Source organism: Giraffa tippelskirchi, chromosome 9, assembly GCF_054371585.1.
Source record: "Giraffa tippelskirchi isolate mGirTip1 chromosome 9, T2T-mGirTip1v1.2.pri, whole genome shotgun sequence".
NCBI lineage: Eukaryota > Metazoa > Chordata > Mammalia > Artiodactyla > Giraffidae > Giraffa > Giraffa tippelskirchi.
This window is the reverse complement of record NC_137283.1, coordinates 110,314,908-110,334,400: the sequence shown is the minus strand read 5'-3', so window position 1 is coordinate 110,334,400 and position 19,493 is coordinate 110,314,908. Positions and strand designations below refer to the sequence as shown.

At 38.7% G+C, this 19,493-nt stretch overlaps 1 protein-coding gene across 3 annotated transcripts in view; it reads left to right on the top strand.

The window, feature by feature from the left end:
* Positions 1 to 19,493, top strand: part of CRYBG1 (crystallin beta-gamma domain containing 1) — a 242,698-nt gene that overhangs the window by 129,284 nt on the left and 93,921 nt on the right. The gene's annotated exons all lie outside the window — the stretch shown is intronic.

The following is a 19,493-nucleotide window of genomic DNA, read 5'->3' as shown; positions in this document are numbered from 1 at the left end:
ATTTGAAAGTATCTTGAGCACTATTTATTCATATACTCAAATACTTTTTTCTTAGTGTTAAACAATTTTTTTTTGTTTTGCAGTCGGTTAAAGCTTTACTAGGAAAGGCAATGCCAGTGAGGGTAGCTCCTGCTGCATACTGTTCCCTGAGACAGTCCTCCCTGATTTAAGCTTTTTAGAACTTCTTACACTGTAAGAGAACCATGCAGCTTTACATTCTCTCAAAAACCACTTTTGTTTGCACTGAGCTTATTTGCAGTTTACCAAGTTCATAACTGAATCAAATATTAAATCATATAAAGGTGTTTTGAGGAGTGGAATGTTTTAAGAGTCTGGATCAACAGCTCAGAACTGCTTTTTGTGTACCTAATTTGACAGGAGATGCTGTCTTAAAATTGAGAGGTGACTCGAGGTCTTAAACACAGTGGTCACTCACTATTCCCAGTCCCTGTTTGTAAAAGCCAGTGTGTTGTTTCAGTAGATTCTCTGTGCTACTTTGTAACATGTAGGGTGGCCAGCACTGGCTGGCCTGAGCTTGCCTTTGATGCTTATTCATCCCCCTCTTCTCTACCTGTAATATTATACATCTGCTTTGTTTTGCCCAGGATAACTTTGAAGCTACTGAAATGGAATGTATAGAATGTGTATGTCAGACTAGTTTTGTAATGTGCTTTAGGAAAAACAAGCCGTGTGTACTTCTGACCTGCTGTTTTCCTCAGGATGATGATTAGAGTGTAACCCATAATCTATTGAAATGGTAATAGATTGAAATGTAGAAGTATGTGTTTGTGTGTATATACATACATATACATATATTTATGCTTGCATGTTGCACACACACATGCACATGGACTTTTGAAAAATATCTGAATGCTAAATCGGCAAATGAAGGTGGAATACAACTTTTGAAATTAGTACTTTGCAGATCACGTTGGTCAGATGGATCTCTTAGCCATTTCTTATATTCAAATCTGAAGAGAAGGGACTTAATATTTTCATTATTCTGAGATTAGTCCCATGATTATTGATTTTACTGTCTTTTCTTCTTAGTAGAGCTTTGATATCTCTCTGCCATTGTACATAATGACTTTGCTTTTTGAAAGCTTTAGTCAAACATCATCTATAGAGAGGTCAAAAATTTACAGTGTATCGATTTGTGTCTTTTGCTAGTTAGTGGTTCACTATCAGCTACCAGGGGGTATTTTTAATGACTTTCAACCAGGAACATGGAAAAAATGTTCAGAAGAACATGGGAGAAAACAAAAACTTGTGACTGGAGGACAACAAGATAACACTAACTTAAACGCTGAGAGCCTTTGGGTAACATGTGATTGTCAGAGATCTCTGTGATTATGACAATTGTAACCTAAGAGAATCGCTCCAAGGCAACCTCGGTCATCTCAGTGAACAGTGGGCCATCTCACCTAATCCCCTGCTGACTTTGAATGTAGATCTTAGAAACTTGAATGTGCTGTTCATCAAGATAATCTGAAAAAGAACCCCAAATACTGTGGAAATTTTTTACTAGTTGATTTTGTTTTAATAGTATCTTAAAATGAAGGTCGACCGACTTAGAAAATGAGGAAAGTAGAGACTGATCTGTCATTGATATTAAAACTCCAAACTTAAAGCATCTCCCTGTTGATGATAATAGAAAGAAAGTGAAGTCACTCAGTCGTGTATGACTCTTTGCAACCCCATGGACTGTAGCCCACCAGGCTCCTCTGTCCATGGGATTTTCCAGGCAAGAATACTAGAGTGGGTTGCCATTTCCTTCTCCAGGGGATCTTCCCGACCCAGGGATTGAACCTGGGTCTCCCGCGTTGTGGGCATACGCTTTACCATCTGAGCCACCAGGGAAGTCCATTGGTGATAACACTCAAACCAATGCAGAGGACTTTGCGCTTGGGTTCTCTCATAAGCTTTTTCCAAAGTAGCTAAAGAGACTATCAAAATACTTCTAATAATTAACTTCTGTGAGTTTACCAATTAAGTGAGGTTTCATCATAATGTATATGTTAATTCAAAATAGTGAATTTTTTCAGGTATTTTACAAAATGACAATTTATAACAGTGATAAATACCTTTTAAAAAGAAACCTCTTTGATTTTCTGTTTTATTTTAAAACTGCTATAGTCCAAACTGGCTAAAGTAATCTAGTAAGTACCTGTGAATGCAAAAAATTATGCCTGATCAATATCTATTCATCTTTAAAGTTCAAGTTAAATATTATCTCATTTGTGAAGTTTCCCTGAATTCTCAGTTGGTATTGTCTGATGTCTCTCATGTTCTCATGGAGTTTTATAATATCCCAAGTGATTTCTTCATATTATTATTCAGAAATTATATCTCTTCTCCACTAGACTTCTCTACAGCAGTGTATTCCCATTCCCATTTTATTTACACCTAATGCTACGCCTGTGGTATAGAAGACACTCAAAACCCATAATTTCAGTAACTGGAAAAGTGAATTATAAATACAGAATTATTAGCCCAAAAACCAGAGCTCTGATTTCAGCTCTGCTTTAGACCAACTGTGTTATCTTGGGTGAGTTATTTATCCTTCCTGGGCACCAGCTTTTAATTTGTAAGTTTAGGAGATGAGAATTGGATGAGACAGTGCTCTGGAGAGCTCTTGGGATCCTCTGAGGTGCCCTGAAGGGTACAACAGCAAGAAAGGGATAGATGGAAAGCTAGATGGGAGAGGAACTCAGGCTTGCAAGCTTCATGCCATGTCTTCACTCAGAGACGCTGACTTATTGATATGTTTGTTTTCTATATATGACTAAATTCCTCTACAACTTCTTTTAAATAAAATGCTTTACTGCTGATAAAATCATGAAAACAGCTGGACTGCTGCTGCTAAGTCGCTTCAGTCGTGTCCAACTCTGTGCGACCCCACAGACGGAAGCCTACCAGGCTCCTCCGTCCATGGGATTTTCCAGGCAAGAGTACTGGAGTGGGGTGCCATTGCCTTCTCCAGCTGGACTCGATTACTGGTAATTTTCATCTAATTCTAATGTCTGTAATCTTATGTAACATTTTTATTAATTTATTATTATATTGCCTGTTAGAGAAATTTAATCACATTTCTCTCACTGACTTGTTTATATGTTCACTGCCCTCCCCATATATAAGTCTTTTCTGTTCTGTTTGTGCTTAGCCAACTTGTCTATTACACCTTGTATTTACTTTTTAAATCTGAGTAAGCTGCTTGTCCCTACCAAATGTTCTTTAGTTCGTAAAAAATCATTCTTAAATTTAATGAATTGTTTTGAAATTCATTCTTACCTATCTGAGCATAGAAACCTTGAATATCTAGTTTTATCTACAAATCTGGTGAAGATATTCTTAATTACTTCCTTCTGGTCATTTATGAAGTCACTGAGTAGAATGATATTCAGGTTGGAGTTGTTGTGTGTCGGGGGGGATGGTGATAGTTGAGTAAATTGATATTCTGACTTTCTGTGGTGTTAGCTGATCTTGCAATGAGTTGTCTTCTTTACTCTCGTCTTTTTTAAAAATGATATTTGAAAGAGCAAATATTATGAAGTTTGTGAGTAAATATTGATTGACAGTCATCTAAAGTACTAAATAGAACAACACATATTTTCACAGCATAAATAATAATGATGGAATTAGCAGGTAGCTTACAGGAGGAAAGGAAAGAAGCAGGAAAAGGTCAAAGTATGCAAAATAAGGAAAGAGATTCAGATACTGATGCACTCAGCATTCATTCAAAGCTCATTAAATGTCCCTAGTGCTCCCGCAGTTTTAATGCTAACATTCTGCCAGTGGCTTATCCTTTGTTACTCATGTTTGGTACATGTGCTATTTATTTATTCATTTTGTGCTTGTTAATGAGGTACCTTGGGAGTTTCTCCTTTCAACGAAAATGGAAGGGAATGAAAAGGGAATTGTTGGAAATACACTAACTAATTCAGTACCACAAATTACCAACAACTTACCCTAAAACCAGCCTAAAAGAAAGGGCAAACTGATTTTATTTAAGATAAAAAATAAGGTCCAATATATCAATTACATTTGACGCAGTGTTGTCCTGTCTTACAATTAGGAAAGGCATTAGAATCAAGGTGATAGTTGAACACATGAGATGATAAATTAAGCAAAGTAGAATGTATTTGGTTAGAGAATGGTACAGAAAGAAAACTTAGGAAGTATTTTTTTTCAGGAATAAGTATGTGGTGGTATCCAATTTTTAAATACAGAGAAATTGTTGTAAAATCTTGAGCAAAGAAGCATTCATGATGAATGTACTATTTCAGAAGTAGAGGCATTGATATTCCTGGTGTGATAGAATGACAAGGTTGAGGGAAATAAACAGCTGTGAACACAAATGGGGACTGAAATCTCAGAAACCACCCAGGAGGCTTTAAAACCAGTATGGGCTTGTATTAACTTAGAGGCTGTTGAATGGGTGAAGTCGAGAGGTATGATGATGGGTTGCATGTAGGAGAAAAAGTGGGTGGAAAGAAAGTTTTTAAGGTTTTTAGTTTGGGAGGTTAGAAAAATGGTATTCCTTGGTGACAAGTGAAATTCTTTAGAAAGGAAGACTGCTTGCAAGGAAAAATGATTTTTTTTTTTTGAAAATGTTATTTTGAAGTAGCAACTTGAAAACCAGGTAGAAAGTTTCAGAATCATAAAACAGTATGGAGAAATAGATTTGGACTACCATCAGCGAATGGAAAATTTTCAGTTGTTTTACTTTTCTTTCTCTTTTTCATTTTTTTTCTTTTCTTTTTTTTTTAGTAAATTGACATCAAAACTCATTTGGCAGAAAAATCTGAGCTAAACTCTTATGAGGCAGTTTATTATCTTTAATTATCCCATTTACAGCTTCTCCAGTAGCTCAGTGGTAAAGAATCTGCCTGCCAAGAAGGAGACTTGGGTTCAATCCCTGGGTCAGGAAGATTCCCTGAAGAAGGAAATGGCAACCCACTCCAGTATTCTTGCCTGGAGAATTCCATGGACAGTAGAGCCTGGTGAACTACAGTCCATGGTGTCTCAAAGAGTCAGACATAACTTAGCAAGTCAACAGCAGCATCCCATTTACAGTGAATTATCATACATATTTGTGGCAAAAGTATTAATCCATTATGGTGCACACACATATTACCTTTCCAAAATCTGAAGATTCTTACTTTTTAAATATTTCTGGCCCCAGTGGGCTTTGCGTTAGGGATTGTGGACCAGTAGTAAAAGTTTGAAGAAAGAATGCCAGTGATGGGATAAGACAGAATCATCCATAACTAGGAGTCATCTATAAAGTTGAATAAATAATGAGAGAATGAATGATTAAACTTAATAAGGAGAAACATTATAATTCACAGAAGTAGAAAGTAAAGTTGAGACAGGGAATTCAATAAATAAGTTGAAGGGGATAGTGGATTTGTCAAAAAGAAGGATAGGGCTGAATTTATAGAGTTCTTGAAGATTATGCTAGTAGAGGGGAATGGGCACTGGCTGCTAGAAAAGGACCTTGAGGTTTATTTACAGGTTGAAGACAGCAATGACTGGATGGGGAAGATTAAGGAGAGACTGTCAGCTGGGTAGCCTGAGATTTATTTACAGGTTGAAGGACAGGAGTGACTGGATGGAGAAGATTAAGGAGAGTGGGGTAGTGGCCCAGAGGGAAAGTTTGCTTGCTAAGATAGGCCAAGGCAGTTTGTAGAAGCTGAAAAGAGAAAGGAAAAGGGACTAGAGCAGAAGTGCTCCAGAATGAGGGAATCTTTTGGGAGGTGTAAATTGATCGTGAGGCAGATCTTGAGCACCAGTGGACCGTAGTTTTGGAGATGAAGGGAGACACAAACTAAGCACAGGCTATCAGAATGTGAAACTGACACAAGAAGGAATTCCTGCTGAAGAGTTTCACTTTTCTTTATAGAGAAAGAAAGTCACTACCCGCCCCCCCCCCAAATGGGTGTAGGGGAGAACTGATGATTGAGAACTATGTGGTTTTGGCATAATCACTGATAAAAGTATGGTAGGAAGTCAACCGGAAACCAAGGGTGTCAAAAGGGCCAGAATGAGTAGAACATCATAAATCTATAGCCCAGATGTGCACAGAGTACTGTTTGGCTGTGGCTGTTGTTTTTCAGTGTGATCTATAATTTCCCGGAGAGTAGGATCTCTTATATGTCCTGGAAGACATATAGATGTGATATGTGAAGTGATGCACACAAAATGATCAGTTGTCATTGGTCTTCCCAGCAGTGAGCAAATGGTTATCCCGGGACTATCTAAGGGCCACACTGCAGTTGTCTCCTTACTGGTCTCTCTGCCCCGTTCTTTTGTACTCTTACCCCCACGGTTCTTTCTGCACAGGGCAGCAGTGTCATATTTTCAAGGCATAAATCACATCCTACTATTGCATTTCTCTGCTTGTAACTCTCTGATGGCTTCCTATCACACAGAGAAAACTCAGGTCTCTTTTTAAAAAATTTTATTGAAGTAGAGTTGCTCAGTTATACACACACACACACACATATTTGTTCTTTTTCAGGTTATTTTCTCATATAGGTTATCACAGAATGCTGAGTAAGGTTCCCTGTGCTATACGGTAGGTCCTTAATAGTTGTCCATCTTATATATAGTAGTGTCCGTGTGTTCCTCCCGGGTTCCTGACTTATCCCTCCCCATGTTTCCCCTTTGGTAACCATAAATTTTCAATATCTGTAAGTCTGCTTCTGTTTCGTAAATAAGTTCACTTGTATCATTTTTTAAAATTAGATTCCAGGTACGAGTGATATTACAAGATGTTTGTCTGACTTCTTCACTTACTGTGATAATCTGTAGGTCCATCCGTGTTGGTACAAATGGTATTCTATCTTTTTTATGGCCTTTTTATTAGTATTCCATTGTATATATGCATCACATCTTTATCCTTTCCTCTATTGATGGACACTTAGGTTGTTCCCATGTCTTGGCTATTGCAAATAGTGCTGCAATGAACACTGGGCTGCATGTATCTTTTTGGGTTATGGTTTTTTCCGGACATATGCCCAGCAGTGGGGATTGCTGGATAATATGGTAGTTCTGATTTTAGGTTTTTAAGGAACCTCCATACAGTTCTCTATAGTGGTTGGGCTGATTTACATTCCCACCAGCAGCGTAGGGGGTTTCCCCTTTCTCGACAGCATTGGTTGTTTGTGGACTTCATGATGATGGTCATTCTGATTGCTGTGAGGTGGTAACTCACTGCAGTTTTGATTTGTGTTTCCCTGATAATTAGTGGTGTTGAGCATTTTCATGTGCTTTTAGACTATCTGTATGCCTTCCTTGAATAAATGTCTACCTTAAATAAAGGTCTTCTACCCATTTTTTGATTGGGTTGTTTGCTTTATTTTTGTGACATAGAGCTACATGAGCTGTTGGAGTATTTTGGAGATTGATCGCTTGTTGGTTGCTATGTTTACAAATATTTTTCTTCCAAGAAAATTCAGTTCTTTATACAGGTTTACAGGTCTTTCGTGAATTGGTGAATTGGTCCCTGCCCCTGCTCAGCTCAGACTTCCCGCCCCCCCTTGTTCTACCTCGGCCACACTGAGGAGGTGCTTGTACTGAACCCTTTTGTCTTGAGAACTGGACCCTACCTGTTTGCCTGGCCTGAAACTCACTGCCCCCAGGCTCCACAGGACTGATGCCTTCTTGTCCTTCACAGCTTAAGTGTCACCTCTGCAGAAGAGCCAGTCATCAGCACCTCAACTTTCATGAATTATCTACATAATACATACTGTTATATATATTTTTGCCTATTTGTTTGCTTGTTATTTTCTATCTTTCTCCCCTACAGTATAAATTCTGTGAGGCAGAGCCCTTTGTCTCTTGTTTGCCGCTCTGACCACCTTCCTGAGACAGTGCCTGGCACACACTAGGTACTCAATAAATGTCTCTTGAATGAATGACTAAATGTTTCTCTGTACCTTTTATTTTCAAGTTAACTTCCTAAGCTATTTTGTTTTTTAATGGCTCCCTAACAGTAGGTATTGAGCACTTTGTTCAGTCTTCTTTATTTGATTTATTAATTTCTGCAAAAAAATTTTAATATAGTTGCTTTACAGTGTTGTATTAGTTTCTACCATAGAGCAAAGTGAATCAGCAATACGTATACATATATCTCCTCTTTCTTGCATTTCCTTCTCATTTAGGTCACCATAGAGCATTGGGTAGGGTTCCCTGTGCTATACAGTAGGGTCTTATTATGATTTACTAATTTCAATTTGACACTGTAAGTATAGGACATTGCTTCTCTTTTCTACTGTTCTGTAACTGTTGAGATTATCCCTACAGTGTTTTCTAAGAAGTCAAATCTGAAACCCGTTTTGTTCCTTTGTGTCACAACCTTCCCATCCTCTGCCCCAATTAATGGCGTTAAAAGGGAAAAAAAAAAATCTTTCCTTGCAGCTATCTTACATAACAGAAAGTCAATATTTTTGATCAGGATCCAGTTTTGTAACAAACAGCTTTGGCAGCTCTGCCCCATGGAGGCCCATGGAGTCTACCCATATAGAGATAGTAAGCTGTCATATGTGCTGCTGGGGATGGGAGGGCCGTGGGGTGTGTGTGTGGGTGTGTGTGTGCAGCACTGAGGCTTCCAGGCCATGTCTGAACTCTCCTCAGGGACAGGGAGCTTTCCTTTGTCCCCAAGGTGTTAGTATAGTCATTCTTACCTAGTCTGTTCAACTGAAGCCTGGTAAACACAGAGCTCTGAAGTGACTGAAAGCCGGCCATAGGTAAGAAGTTAAACAAGAAATATTAATGAAATAATTCTGCACCATGAAAAGGATGAATCTCAAATAGAAAACCAAGAAACAAGTATGTAGTCATAAAGAAATGGGGTGGGTCTACTAAGATCACCTTCCTCAGTGACTGACGCGGTTCTGCTGGGCTCTCACACAGTATAATTACCATGTGTCACTCCTAAAGGGACATATTACCTGCCTGTACCGGGAAGCCTCTTTATAGTTAACCCAGTGTAATCATTAATTAGCTCATACACGAGCGCTTGAGTTGGTCTCATGATCTCTGCTTGGCAAATAAGGAAAAGCAAGGGTTATTTGTGCCCAGACTCAAAGTAGTGTGTTGCTGGGCTTACTCAAGAGTCCTGGAATTCTTGAACTTGAGTTTCCTGCACTATGGAATCAATGTATTACACTGTTGAACACAGTCAGATGGAAATGACCCAAATACATGTTGTTCTTGCAGTATTTTGGCACTACCCTTGTGGTTTTCTTCATGATGGGAGGCTACTCTCTGCTTGGCATGGTTGGGACTGGAGGAGGTGACATGGGCGTGAGGAAATGGAAGGAAAATGCATTCTGTGATTTCTAGTCTTTAGATAGAAGTTACTTGAAATAAGCTTTTTGAGGCTTTCTCTTAGGTCCAAAGGTTATGTTGGCCTTCAGAGAGCAGGGTTGAACAGGAAACTTGCTCTGTCCTTCCAGAATGTTTCTGGTAGATCCTATAAGCAAAAAGCAAGCAAATCTTGACCTTATAGGCAGTATCCTAGTACCAGGAATGGCAGAGCTATGAGTGAGCTATGGAAACAGAGGGAACACATGTATACCAATGAGTGGATCTTCCCTGAAAGCATTTCAGAGTACCTGCCTGGCCTGCTGATAGGTAATGCGGACCTGGATTCACTGTTCATATTTCCACAGGATCATCTCTATTTTTAATCTTTCTCTGTATAATATTCAGATGAGCACAGAAACCTTTCTTTACTAGATAGGTGAAAAGTACTTGGGGATTAATTTCTAGGACATCATACCCCAGGAAGAGTCCTCTTAAACGAGTGCTTGACACAATCTCTTTAATGCACATTACTCTCCCAAGAAGACGACAGCACTAATAAGCAGGTGACAAGTGCGGTGTGGGTCAGGAATTAAATAGGAGCCTCTTCCCTTCCCAAAGCGTGTTAGGTACTCTTTATGCCAGACGTATCAGAAAAGAGTCCTCTATTTGCATACCATAGACAAAAAGGATAGAATAAACAAAGACAGATAATAACTAACAGAATAGACAAAAAAGAGAGAGTCTTTCACTCTCTATCTCTTATCTTTGGTCTGGTTTAATAGTAGCTGTCAAAACATTTCTTTCAACAGGATGTGATAACCAATAAAATGTTCACTGATTCAGGATATTTTTAAGCAAAAGATACTTACTCTCTGAACACGAAGCATATGAGTATGAGTTTAGCTTCTCTTTTGCGGGGAGAGAAAAAGGTCACCGTATTCAATGAAAAACATTGCAAACATAAGATATCTGCTTTATATATTTAATCAGAAGTGGAATTTGAAAAAGTGTTTTTCCTTCAAAGAGTTATCAGAGTAGGAATTGATTTTGTTGAATAATGTTTTTTCTTTTTAAGGTAAACTTGAAACTGTCATGAATACTAAATGTGGAAATATGTTACTTAGATATTTTGGAAACTGGATGTCTATGCCTAAATTGTGGTACTTGGCTGTCTGGACCTTTGGGAAATGAGTTTCTCTAGACAGCTGAGTTTTATAGACCACTTAGTGTTTATCCTTGTCAGTTAGAAATTTTTCTTTCTTTTTTTTTTTTTTTTACTGTTTTGAATAAAAATCATCTGAATATATATTCACTCATTTTTTCTTTTTTAAACAGAACATGCTGAAATTATTTAGCTTTTTTTCTTGATAAAACATGGTTATTATGGATAACAGCTTTTTTATGGAAATATAATAATGTTCTGATAGCCTATTAAAGTGTATCATTCTGTCTGCTATTGTAGCAAGTTATCATTCCTGTATTATTCTTAATGGCTTTTTCTAGAAATTTTCTTCTTATTACCTATCATTTCTTACTTTTGTCACTGTGTACTTAAAAATCTTTTAAAGTACTTACAGTGTTACGATTAGTTACATGTTTGGAAATTAGCTAACCATTCTCTTTAGAATCTTGTATAAAAGAAGAGTAAAGGGCTTAGAGAGAGGCCAAGACTACTTTCTCTAATGGCTTTTATTTTTAAAAAAATTTTATCATGAATATTTTAAAACATATACAAAGGTAGAGAGAAAAGCATAATGGACCACCACACCATTCACCAATTACCAACTTCTGGGCCGTCTTGTTCCCTCTATACCTCCCCTACTTTCCCACCTTACATCTGGATTAAAAGCTGATTTCAACATTAGTGTGAACTCATATTTAGCTTAATACAGGTACAGATGGTTACATATGGAAATATTTAGACATGTTTGTATATATACCAGGTAGTATACACACAAAGATTTCCTTACTCAGTCAGCTGAGCGGGCCTAGAAGCAATGACATCTCAATAACAACAAGTACACCTAGAACCCAGATCTTGTTTCTGATACCACTCTCCAATAAAACAAACCAGGGCTTCTTGAAAAAGTGGCTGATTGTAGGACTGAAGCACAAAACATACAAGATGGACCTGGAATGTCTTATAGTACCAGAAAGTAAAAATGTGCCACACACACAAATACACAATAAAAGAAGTATGTTAAAAGATCCTAAAAGCTAACTGCAATAGTTCTCAACAGCCAAAACTGGAAAAATTTGAGCAAAAAATAAAGCATCATTGCATTATAATTCAGATTACAAAATAAATATTGTTGCATCTGTACTGAAACAAATAAGCAAGTGAATGAATAAATAAATGGAGGAGAGGAGACAAAGCTCTTACGCAAAAAAAAAAATTACAAAAATTTATGAAGATACTGCACCTTTAAGGAGGAGAAGCATACCACCCCCACTCCACACAGTGACTTCCTTACAAAGAGTATACTGTGGGAACGGAATGAAAGAGTAACTTCACAGTGGAGAAATTTGACAAGCATTACCAAAGTCAACATCAATAACCATAAGTCACATTGATAGTATGTACACTTGATATAATATGATGAAAATAACACTGACCTCTGTATTCTTCTTCACCAAAACCCATAATCCCAGTCTAATCATAAGAAAAACACCAAATTTCAAGGAAGGCTCATTCTACAAAAGATCTGAGCCTTACTCCTCAAGACTGTCAATCATCAAAACCAATGAAAGTCACTCACAGCCAAGAGGAGTCAACTCTCATGTCATAGTCGTGACAGCTAACTATCAGCATGTCATATTTGTTGTCTGTGCTTTAATTCCATCTCTGAACAAAGTAAGGGAATATAAAAAATGAAAACCATCAATTTATTAGGCTTATATGACACTGGCAAACTTTTAATCTTTAGAAGTGTATATTCATAATATTAAGAAAGTCACTTATAGAAGAGAGAGAGAGAGCAGAAAGGGGATTACATTTCTAGTAAGGGTGACATCACAAACAAGAGAAGAAAGGGAGAAAGAGGTGATAGATACAGCAGAACTGAATAAAAAAGAACAGAAAAACAGCAAAGAGAGGAATGAGGGAGGGAGAGAGAGAGAAAATGAAGAGAATGTTGGTAGCATTCTGTGTTCCGGTAATGATAATAGCTGATCTAGACAATCTGTTTTGCCATCCCTCTTTTGGATTCTTGATTTACTATGAATACTAAACATTGTCAGAATAAGACTGAGTCCTCTTTCTTGACTTTATTTTTTCTGTGGCACGTAAGATAATTTCTGGACATGGAATTTCAAAACATATTTTGGTCAGTTATCATCTTCTGCACTAACCGTGAAAGATTTGTTCCAAATAAACTGAGACAAGCATGTATTTACTTATTCACTGAAGATCTAATTCTTGGGAAGTTTGCTTATGATTTTATCTTTATAAAAAGAACATTGCTTGCTTAGAAAACATGGAGACTATGGTTACATTTGCCAAACTACACCATGACTCAGAAGATAACTTGTAGTTGGAGAAGGATTGGAAAAAAAAAAAAAACAAACAACAATGAAACAAAGGAAGCTGTGTCTTGTTGCTCATTGAGTAATATATCTGTGGTCATTTTTTTAAGCTGTATGTTCAGATATTGTCAGTTGTGACTGTGACACTTTTGCCAGTGTGTTTTTAATGTTAATCATCCTGCTGTTCACATACTGATATGTTCCTAGCAATAGTTACATGGTGTAGTGACTTGCAAATTTTTATAATTGTACTATATGTATCTCTTGTTTTAATGCTTTTACTTTTAAGAAGATTGAACTTAATTTAACTTATTTTTAAAGGTTTTACTTTTCGTTTGGTATTTTGAAGGCAGCTAAAAATCCTGAATAAATTTATGTTGAGTAAAAAAGAATAGATTCTCCCCTAGACCCCTAGAGTGGGGACAAGAATGCCCCCACTGTAAAAAGGGGCTCTTCTTTGCCTACTACCCTGAGGACAAGCCCTGCTGCCGGGGTGTGTGACCTCAGGCCTGAGAGGTGGCGGGAAGTATGTTCAGAGGATGGAGGAACAAGCTGAAATCTCCACTTACAGACCTGGGAGGCCACTCGCAATGCAGAATGGAGACAGGAGGAAGAGGAGGAGGCAAACCTGGGTTTGACAGCATTTTGAAGGTGTATTTTTAAAGACAAGAAATAAGAACATGCTTTAATAGTTGGCTTCTTTTGTAACTTTGAAATATTTAAACATACAGTATGTGAAGTGAAAGTCACTCAGTCGTGTCTGACTCTTTGCGACCCCATGGACTATATAGTCCATGGGATTCTCCAGGCCAGAATACTAGAGTGGGTAGCCTTTCCCTTCTCCAGGGGATCTTCCCAACCCAGGGATTGAACCCAGGTCTCCCTCATTGCAGGTAGATTCTTTACCAGCTGAGCCACAAGGGAAGCCCATACTGGATGGGTAGCCTATCCCTTCTCCAGCAGATCTTCCCAACCCAGGAATCACAGGGGTCTCCTGCTTTGCAGGCAGATTCTTTACCAGCTGAGCTATAAGGGAAGCCCACAGTATGTGAACTTCCATTTATACTCTTGTTCCCCTTTAGCTACCAATGTTAGGCCAAATTTGGTTAGATTTTTAAAATAAAACAAGATTAAGCTTATCTGTTCCTTTTCTTGATCCTGGTATCTCCCCTGCCAGGTAAATATGTTCCAATTTTCTTAATTCACTTAACCTATTATTAATAAATACTCTAACAGGTGATCTTTGAATTTAATCACAAATTATAGGTCAAAGGCTCTACCTAAAAATATATTCTATACTCTTTTCAGTTTTAAAAATAAGTGTATAAAATCATCCCAATGTTCTACCTTCCAGGACTTCAAGGAGAATATTGGGGGAGGAGGGAGAAAATAGAAAAGCAATCAGCTGTTGATACATAGTTCTTTATGTAGAACTTTATGTAGAACTTTTTTATGTGTGTTCTTTCTTTAATGCAGAGGAGATACATTTAGTCTTAAAGGTATCCATCCAGCTCTAAAGGAGCTTATAAACTGGATGGGAAGGCAAGAGAAACACACATGGAAAAATGAAAGTAAGACAGGAAATAGGAAATCAGTGCTATCAGGAATAAATGCTTTCAGAGAAGGAATTCAGGAAGCTTGGGTTGTCAGGGAAGTCTCCAGGCTGGGCCTTGTGGTATGAATTGGAATTGAGACAGATAGATGAGGTTGTATCCTGGCAAGGCTAAGGTACAGAGACAGGTAAGCACTACGTGTGTTTGGGGGAATTGGAAACTTACTAATTTGGTTAGAGAGGACATTTTATATTGTACACAAAGGCAGATGGACTTGAAAGATACCTAGTACTGCCTGTGCAGGGTTCTGAAAGCTTGGGTTTTACCCTGAAGACAGTGGATATTTGTTGAAGGTTTCTGAGGTGCAGATGACAAGATGAAATCTGTAATTTGGAAAGAACGAACAAACAAATGTGTTCAGATGCACTGGCAGAGAGAGATGATAGAGAGAGGGGCCATGGAGGTCCTGAGGTCATGAACCAGAGAGCGGATAAGGGATCCAACATTTTGGAAGGAGACATTTTCTCTTTCACGTAACTTAAAACACTTCTTGGTTTTCAGAGATACCAGCAATGATTTCCACCAGGTACAAAAGATTGATGATTAAATATAATGGAATAATAGAAAATAAAAAGTAATATACATTTTCTACTTAGCACATTTCCTAGTGTTTTGTATTTACTGTTGGCTTCTCTAAATGAAGAAAGGTAAGCACCACCTAGACCATATTTTAAGCAGATCAAGTATATTTACAAAATTCAACTGGTGGAATATAACTAAGGTAACTTTGTCTGTACAGAGCATAGGAAAGTGTCTTTAGCCCCACGTAATGAGAATATGCCATTTTGATATAAAAATGTCCCATGGGGTGAGGCAAGCAGTGTGGTAAAGTGGAAAAAGACACTGGACCCAAAATGAGCTTGTAATGTTGACAGTCCTTCCACTAAATGGCGGTGGACTTGGGGCAACTCATTTATCCTTCTGGGACAGCCCCCCTTAAAGAGATTAAATTCTATAAACTCCAAGGCCCTTTTCGGCTCTGTCATTCTAAAATTATGTGAGTTAGATCTCATACCAGCAGAGCATTTCATAAAATGGATTTCTAATATACTTTGAGTCAGACTCTCTAGTTGAATTTCCTGGTGTCTGTGAATGATGCAAGTATGGATTTATCTATGATTAATTTGAGGGAAACTGGAGGTGGAGTTTGTTTGTTTGTTTGTTTTTAAATGTGGGATATATATCAAGGTTATTAGGTCAGTCAGTATGTGAAATGGTTTCTCCCCTTCCCCTGAATCACCATTAAAAACGTATTAGCTTGTAGATGTAACTTAATGGATGATATTCCTTCTGTGAAATGTTTATGGACTGCCCATGAGGGACAGGGAGTATGGACAGTTCCCTTTAGACACTGTGGTAATTTGGTTAAAAGCATACATTCTGGTGTCACATCAACTCAGGTTCAAATCCAAGTTCTGCTACTTGTTAGCTGTGTGACCTTGGGATAGCTACTAAACCTTTCTGTGCTTCTGTTTACTCATCTGCCACAGTGGGTTTCGGAGGGGATTAAGTAAATTTATTATGCATAAAGCACTTAGAACACCACCTACCACAAGCATTTGGTAACATGTTGTTATTATTAGACAAGGCAAGAAAAAAGACATTACCTAGGAAGACACCCTAGTGTCTAGAGCTGGAGGCATAATTATGTGGAACAGCCTATCTCCTTCAAAATCAGTTCAGCTACTTTTGTAATGTTTTTTGCTATTGGTCAGATTGTAACTCCACAGTCAAAAAAAAAAATGACTCATTGTTTCTTCCTATATGTGGTTTTCTAAAGATGAATGTATTTTTTCTGAATGGTTACATGCCTGCTTTCAGGAAGGAATGTTCTGTAGTAAACTAAGTACAGAAAGAGGAGGTTTAGAGGCAGAATGAAGGCAGCTGAGCTTACGTTTGCCTTGTGCTTTCAACCGTTGTTGTTCAGTCACTCTGTCATGTCCGACTCTTTGTGACCCCATGGACTGCAGCACGCCAGGCCTCCCTGTCTTTCACCATCTCCCGGAGTTTGCTCACTCATGTCTATTGAATCGGTGATGCTATCCAACCATTTCATCCTCTGTCATCCCCTTCTCCTCTTGGCTTCAATCTTTCCCAACATCAGGTTCTTTTCTAATGAGTTGGCTCTTCACATCAGGTGGCCAAAGTATCAGAGCTTCAGCTTCAGCATCAGTCCTTCCAATGAATATTCAGGACTGATTTCCTTTAGAATTGACTGCTTTGATCTCCTTGCAGTCCAAGGGACTCTAAAGAATTTTCTCCAACACCCCAGTTCAAAAGCATCAATTCTTTGGCGCTCAACCTTCTTTATAGTCCAACTCTCACATCCATACATGACCACTGGAAAAACCATAGCCTTGACTAGATGGACCTTTGTTGGCAAAGTAATGTCTCTGCTTTTGAATACACTGTGCTTTCAGTAGAGAGTGAATATTCTTTTTCATTTTTATTTTTTAAAATATTGTGCTTTATTGACTACGTTTTTAAAAAAGATTTATTTATGGTTGTGCTGGGTCTTTCTTGCTACTCTTGGGCCTTCTTCGGTTGCGGCGAGTGAGGGCTACACTTTAGTTGTGATGCACGGGGTTCTCATTGCAGTGGTTTCTCTTCTTGTGGAGCACAAGCTCTAGGCAAGCGGGCCTCAGTACATGAGATGTGTGGACTCAGTAGTTGTGGCTCACAGGCTTAGCTGCTCCATGGCATGTGGGATCTTCCCAGATTAGGGATTGAACCTGTGTCCCCTGCATTGGCAGGTGGATTCTTTACCACCGAGCCACCAGAGAAGCCCTTGAATTTGTTTGATTCACAGAGAAATGAACTTTAATCTACGATGACTGCCAGATTATACAGTAGAAAGCAATTTTCCTAAGTGTCCATACTAATGGAAAGATTTCTACTGAATGAAAACAGCCATAAAATTATATTCACAAATATAGTTCTCTATCTCACACATTTCACATGATTATTCACAATACTAATACAATGACATAAGAATCAGTCATAATGTCAGGTTAGATGAAATATAATAGTAATGAAAAATACAAAATCTCCTAATAAAAATTACATTAAAGCTTGTGTTACATCAAATTTAAAAATGCAAATCTGGTGCTGAGTATAGACAGGATGATAAAATACACTTATATAGTAATTTTAAATGGTGAATATTCTTTTTAAAAATATTTACTTATCCATTTTTATCCATTTGGCCACTCCAGGTCTCAGTTGTGACACACAGGATCTTTAGTTGTGGCATGTGGGATCTAGTTTGATCCCAACCAGGGATCAAACCCAGGGGGATGCCCCCCTCCCACATTGGGAGCACGGAGTCCCAGCCACTGGACCACCAGGGAAGTCCCATGAATATTCTTTAAAAGGTGTTTTCTGGATAAAAGTTCTTCTATCGTTGAGGAAATAACATTTTGAGTTCAGCTGAAACAGTGAATCAGAGTTTCTAAGACCAGCCCTATTCAGGCAGCTTCATCTTAGATAACAAACTGGGGTTGATTTTCAGCCCATAGTTAATAAATTACCTCAGATTATCTCAAATTAAAAGGGTTTCCCTGGTGGCTCAGACTGTAAAGAATCTGCCTGCAATGCAGGAGAACTGGATTCGATCCCTGGATCAGGAAGATCCCCTGGAGAAGGAAATGGCAATCCACTCCGGTATTCTTACCTGGAGAATTCCATGGACAGAGGAGCCTGGTGGGCTACAGTCCATGTTGCAAAGAGTTGGACACAACTGAGTGACAAACAACACATCTCAAATTAAGCCTCATTTATTTGGGTTTTAGAAAACTCCTAGTAAAACATCTCTCTTTCAGTCATCCCTGATGATCCGAGCTGCAACCAAATAGCCAGAAAAGGAAAGATAAAAAAAAAAAACAGGAGGGAGGTAGACAATGGGCTTTCTTGTGGCCCCTCCCTTCCTTCAGACCCTTGCCCTATTGGAGAGCAACTTTCTGCCAAGGTTTTCCTGAAGTCTCTCTCTGTTCCTCAGCTGAGAGGGAACAACATTTATGGAGCTCATCAGAAGTGGGTGTGAAGGCTCTCTTCCTGTCTAAAGGATCTCAAGCCATGAAAAGATCTTTTCATTCTCCATTTATTTGAGCCAGACCAGGGCACTGGGCCTTTTGGGAGGGATGTGCCAAGACACCAGTTCCTTCCTTTAGGGAGAGGAGGCTCCGGAGGAATTCCTGTCCCTCCACAAAGGGGGAGGACACACTGTGCTCCCTGGCTGGGGCACGGTAGCAGCTCAAGTGCCAGGACTGTGCCCCCCCCCCCCGCCCCGTCTCCCCCAGCCCTGGGGTGGCCGACATGGTATGAGACAAAATGCAGAGGGACGCTGATGGTTTCCACAACTGCCCCCCTAGGTTTAGAAGATTTCAGGAAAACCCTTCATATGCTTTCTGAGCTTATCTGAATATCATGGAAGAGCTACTCTGTAATGAGGGTGCAAAAGAAAATGAACAGGAAAATGAGTATGTGTTCGTGTGTGTGTTTTCTTTTATGTTAAGAAGATTAGCTCTATCTTATCTCTCCTTCTAAACCTTTAATTCTAATTGTGCTTGTAATAAGACAAAGCCAGTTAACCTGTGGTTTGGGCTGAGGCTGATAACAGCTACAATCTAGAAACTGATGCACAGGCTGGATTGTAAAATCTTGTGCTGAAAGTAATTGCCATGTGAGACAACACCTGAAGGTTTGAGTCATGCTTCTCAAGTCTACTAAGGACACATTGACATTTGGCAGAGCGAAGATCAACAGAAGGGGCTTCCCTGCTGGCTCAGACGGTAAAGGATCTGCCTGCAATGCAAGAGACCTGGGTTTGATTCCTAGGTCAGGAAGATTCCCTGGAGGAGGGAATGACTACCCACTGTAGTATTCTTATCTGGAGAATTCCATGGACAGAGGAGCTAGGCGGGCTACAGTCTATGGGGTCACAAAGAGTTGGACATGTCTGAACAACTAACAATTTCACTTTTTTCAAATCAATAGATTGGGTGCCCATGTCAAGTGTATTTTCTACTCCAACATACCATT